General features: G+C 45.7%; 1 non-coding gene across 1 annotated transcript; it reads right to left on the reverse strand.

Annotated features, from left to right (window-relative positions):
- Nucleotides 1–5,223: 5,223 nt before the first annotated feature.
- On the reverse strand, nt 5,224–5,298 carry Trnas-cga (transfer RNA serine (anticodon CGA)). Its single transcript has one exon. It is a non-coding gene; the product is annotated as a tRNA-Ser (tRNA).
- Nucleotides 5,299–5,698: the final 400 nt, after the last annotated feature.

Consider the following 5,698-nt stretch of genomic DNA (forward strand, 5'->3'; position numbering starts at 1 on the left):
AATTTCTACTTATCTTTTCCTCCAAACTTCGTGTTTTGGCGATCTTGGATGAAGAAGTTAGTTGACTGTTATCCACTTTTCACCCTTTGCTCAGCAGTGTTTATGCAAGTTTAATAAGGCTGTGTTGCCTCTGTTCTCTGTTTTAAGTGGAATCACCATATAAAACAGATAGTGGGAAAAGCAGACACCTGACTCAGATTCGTCGGAAGCATCTTAAACAAATGTAACTAATTCACGAAAGAAGTGGCTTATAAGGTGCTTGTTCGGCTGAATCTTGAGTATTGTTAATCTATCTGAGATCCATATCACGTAGGACTCATAAAGGAGGTAGAGAAGATTCAACGAAGAGCGGCGCTTTTCGTCACGGGATCGTTTAGCTTGGCGAGAGAGCGTTACGGAGATGCTAAACAAATTCCACTGGCAGACGTTACAAGAGAGGCGTTGTGCATCAGGGGGAGATGAAATTTCGGGACAGCCGTTTTCAGGAGGAGTCAGACAACACATTACTCCCCCCCACTACCCACCCACCCACCCACCCACCCACTCACCCACCCACACACACACACACACACACACACACACACACACACACACACACATACATGCATACATACATCTCCCGTATTGACCACGAGGAGAAAATTCGAGAAATTCGAGCCAATACAGAGGCTTACCGACAATCCTTCTTTCCGCGCACTATTAGCGAGTGGAACAGGGCTGGAGGGATCAGACAGTGGTACCGAAAGTACCCTCCACCACACACCTTTAGGTGGCTTGCGGAGTATGATATAGATATAGAGTTTTCTCTGATTGTTATTATAGATCATACTGCACTTTGTACCTGAAGTTTCAGTCTGCTTGACTGTCTTACTGTGGGTTAAGTGAGTGCGCGAGTGTGGTACCGGCCAACAGTTGCCCTAAACTTAGACGCGCATTTAGTTCGTTTCGATGTTACGAGTGTGGGGCTAACTTGCTTGTTTCGGTCTTGCTGGGGTCAACGGCCGACCTGGAATGTTTTAAATGGGACACCGATGCGGGGCTTCTGCCGCACGACCCTGAAAGTTACATATTTTTAAAGTATAATCTGCATCTACTATTTTCTTCCAGGTTGTTATTCTGCTGGAAAGCAGGGCTAACTTTAAAAACTTAAGTGTACCTTGAGTAAATTCTAATCGTTACTTGCTTAAGACTGCACAGAGAGTAAATTTAAAATCAAAACTGCTGCTATATTGATTACTTATCTTTGGTATGTACCGAGGTTTTAGAGCTGTTCCTTAAGTGGCTTTTAGTAGATCCTGGTTTCTTAGCTAAAAGTCCACTGCGGTGATTTAATCTAAAAATTAGAACTGTTGCTCTATGTATAATTTAAGCGTGGCTTGTCCTGACCCTCTAGGAGGTTTTACTTGTTTCTTCTCTGATTTGATTCAGTTAGTCGCCCGTTGGGTCGAATTTGCTTCAAAACTTTGCTACCACTCTGTTTAAAATATAAATGCGTTAATGTCCTCAGTGTCCAAAAGCGTTACTTGTTCCAATTACGTCTTACTATAATTTGCTATTCAGCCGATCGGCCGCTGTGCCGACCGGAACTTTAAAACCTAACCTCCTTTTGAAATTTAATTGGCCACTTCTCTTCCCAGGTAGCGACTAACACCACTTCACCTGACTAACAAGGGCATGGGAGATTTTTCCTGGGCTAAGATTACGCACGAGAAGATTCACCGGGCTCAAAATTCGCAGAGCCAAAGAAACGAAGAGCCAACTTAATGAAATAATTCACCTTCCTGTATAATGGTACATTGTGGTTCTGCACGAAAACCCAGCTGCCCACTTCAGCTTAATGGGTGCACGACCTCTCTAGTGATGCTCATAAAACTTTGTTATTGCATTGCCCTCTGCCAATTTTTTAATGGCTTCCGTGGTAACTCGTTCCAGAAGGAGATCTTTACTTGGCCATAGCCGGCCTCTGTGGCCGAGCGGTTCTAGGCGCTTCAGTCTGGAACCGCGTGACCGCTACGGTCGCAGGTTCGAATCCTGCCTCGCGGATGAATGTGTGTGATGTCCTTAGGTTAGTTAGGTTTAAGTAGTTCTAAGTTCTAGGGGACTGATGACCTCAGATGTTAAGTTCTATAGTACTAAGAGCCATTTGAACCATTTGTAATTCATCATAAGTTAGCCAAGTGCTAATTGTCTTGGAACCCCAAAATAACCGAGCCCGGAGAGATCTTAAGCAACTCGTACTTAGAGGCGTAAAAGGCGAAATTTAGCCACGGCATTTACAGATCCCACTTTCTCTGCGACCAACCGTAGAAAGCGATAAGTGTTGCCTTTAAATTGCGATTAACTCACTTCGCGGACGGAAGCTTAGAGTAGTATAGAGTAGTGGTGATATATTTAATTGTGTTCTCAAAACAAAAAAAATGGTTCAAATGGCTCTGAGCACTATGGGACTTAACATCTGTGGCCATCGGTCCCCTAGAACTTAGAACTACTTAAACCTAATTAACCTAGGGACATCACATACATCCATCCGCGAGGCAGGGTTCGAACCTGCGACTGTAGCGGTCACGCGGTTCCAAACTGAAGTGCCTAGAACCGCACGGCCACTGTAGCGGTCACGCGGTTCCAAACTGAAGTGCCTAGAACCGCACGGCCACACCGGCCGGCTCTCAAAACAAAACTTTCTAAAAGTCTTGGAAGTAAAGGCTGGGGATTTGTCACTCACCAGTGGCCTAGGACATCCAAAACAGGAGAAAATGGTCAACAGATTGCGAATGGTCAATGGAGCAGTGACTGCTGAGGATTAACCAGCAGAAACGCTACGAAGCAGCAACTACCACCAAAGCATGGCAATTGCCGACACCGGTCCGAGGAAGTGGTCCTATGTAGTCAATGAAGAGGTTATTCATCGGACAATACGGCCTGGTGGATCGCAAAAGTCGCTCACGTGAATTGGGGTTTGGTTTAACCTGTTTACAATACTAGCATTCCCTCACCACTCTTCTGACATCCTTACATAGCCAGGTAATGTGGTCCCTAATCTTGTCGATGGTTGTATGGAACCCCAAATGGCTACCCATTAGAGCATTGCTGAAGTAACGGAAAACAGAACCACAAGCTCCTTAAGTAAGGAGATCTTAGGCTTGTGTGTACCGCGTCGGCACTGATGAAAAAGACCCTTGTGAATGCTGTAGCCAACGTCTTGCTGTCCTTGTAACAAATTCTGTTTAATTGGGGCGATTCCCGGATATTCTTCTTCTTGGGCTCAGGAAACCTCCATAAACCCTCAGTGCGATTCTGATTTCTGCGATCTCCATCGGTAGAAACCAAATACCCTAGGGACGAGAACTGCCCACGAGCTAGTGTAATATTTGATGGCTTGACCGTTAATCCGCCCTCCTTAAAACGCCCCAGAACTGCCTCCAGGTGCCTCAAATGCTCAGCAAACATGGTACTATAAACCATTACATAGTCCAGATAATTACAGACGCACTTAAACTTGAGGTCACCCAAGACACAGTCCAAAAAGTGGGAAAACAGCAGGACCCGTCGACAGACCAAATGAGAATCTATTAAATTTATAGTTTCTAGTCTGTGCAAATTGCAGTGGATGTTTAGAATCTTCATATCACGGGGTTTGATAATATGCTTGGTTTGGATCAAGAACTGTGAAAAATTTGGCCCTGGCAAACAGTCATGAAGATATAATGGCACGATGGACTCCAACACAACCCTTTGGTTTTCTGTCCTATAGTCCGTCATCGGGCAGAACTTCCTACTCGTACTTTTAGGCACAAGGAATATGGGAGGTACATAGGACGAGGCAGAGGGCCTGATCATTCCTTCACACAACATCCACGTGATCAGTCCACATAAGCTTTTCATCTTCGGTGGGGAAGTCTGTGAGGGACTTACCGAACCGGCACCACACCCATAAGGTTGTAGCTTGTTTGTTACTCCCAATTTATTGTTTAACAACAGGGGAAATGGAGCAAGAAGACGCAACTGATCAGCGTAACATGGATTTAAGTGTCCCACATCAAAGTTGGCTGAGGGAGACAACATATTACACACTCTCAAGGAGCTGTGACAAGAGCACAGAGAGATCTTTATGGCAGACTGGACGCTAGGTCCACAAGGCTGGGCGACCGGACGGAGATGCTGCAGATCCCGGCATTGACATTGGTGTTTACACACGCATGCACGCTGCGCAACATCGTCACCGGGATCAGCGAAAGGAAGGCAGGCTGTGTACCTTCGATGTAATAGAGTCAGTGACACATTTGCAGGTGTTCCTCTGCATTGGTCTCTCCTCCCTTCCAAAGCATACCTCTTGGTCGTTTTGGCATGTTGCAACCCCTGAGCTTGCTGGGTTGTAGAAATCTGCTGTCAAGAAGTCTTGGAAAGTGTTCGCCCACGTCCAACACTACGTTTTGATGAGACAGTTGGTTTTGGTGAGTGGTGAGTAAGGCAGTAGCACTTGGCGTAGCTTGGGTGGTACACATTCAACACAATGTGGTGCGGCGAGTCTAGGTTTTATTTATATTATTTTTGATGTTTGCTGTCGTTGTCAGAGTTAATTGTGGGAGATGGGTACACGATAGAGTTTCTTTTGTGAAGCCACGGCCCCGAACCCGTGGACCTATCTTTCTTTAGTGGTAAAAGTGAGGTGATAATTTAGTGCCAGTGAGGTGTTCATTTTGCAGTTTGTCTGGGCACGAGCTGCCGTGTACCAGAGCTGTAGCAGCTGTTTGTCCTGTTGGTTGTACTCAGTGTAGATGGGCGATGATTCGCAGGAGCCATTAATTAGTGATTACATTTTTTGTGCAGGGTTAAATGGCGGTTCATGTTACTGTTAAAGTAAGGTAGAAGTAATGTATACAAAATGGTGGAAACACGTATTATTTCCTCAGATGCAGCAGCTGCTGTAACTCAGCGGGTACAAGCGTTAACAGAGCAGTTTTTGAGCATGAAGCAGAGAAACTTGATCGCTGAGTCAGAGGCTTTCAAAGCGAGTTACGATCAGTCGCAGTCAGGGTCACGGGAAAGTAAGTCTGAATTCAGAGTGCGTTTTGTTCCGTATGATCCGGCAGTGGTCGCACTGATTAATCCCTTCTCAGGTAAGCCAACGGAGGACGTAACAATCTTCGTTTAGGATCCAGAAAGAGATTTTCACTCTGCAGCGGAGTGTGCGCTGATATGAATCTTCCTGGCAGATTAAAACTGTGCGCTGGACCGAGACTCGAACTCGGGACCTTTGCCTTTCGCGGGCAAGTGCTCTACCAACTGAGCTACCCAAGCACGACTCACGCCCCGTCCTCACAGCTTTATTTCTACCAGTGGTGGAAAAAGGTCCCGAGTTCGAGTCTCGGTCCAGCACACAGTTTTAATCTGCCAGGAAGTTTCGTTTAGGATGTTAAGGATGCTGCAGAAGCAAATGAATTGTCAGATGGAGTAACCCTGTATGTTGCTAACATGCGTTTGGTGGCTGATGCCAAGCGTATGTTATCTACCACGAGACATTGAGCAAAGCACATTCCCTCAGAAGTGGGCCACTGGATTGTGTCAGCGGTACCACAAGCAAATTAGTCCACTTTTTTCTCGTGAGAAATTAAATACGTTATCGATGCTGCGCAACGAGTCTGTGGAAGCATTCGTCGATAGAATCCGTGTACTAAATGACCCAGAATGCAGAAGTTAA

The sequence above is a fragment of the Schistocerca gregaria genome, chromosome 2 (genome assembly GCF_023897955.1).
Source record: "Schistocerca gregaria isolate iqSchGreg1 chromosome 2, iqSchGreg1.2, whole genome shotgun sequence".
In the NCBI taxonomy this organism is placed as follows: Eukaryota; Metazoa; Arthropoda; class Insecta; order Orthoptera; family Acrididae; genus Schistocerca; species Schistocerca gregaria.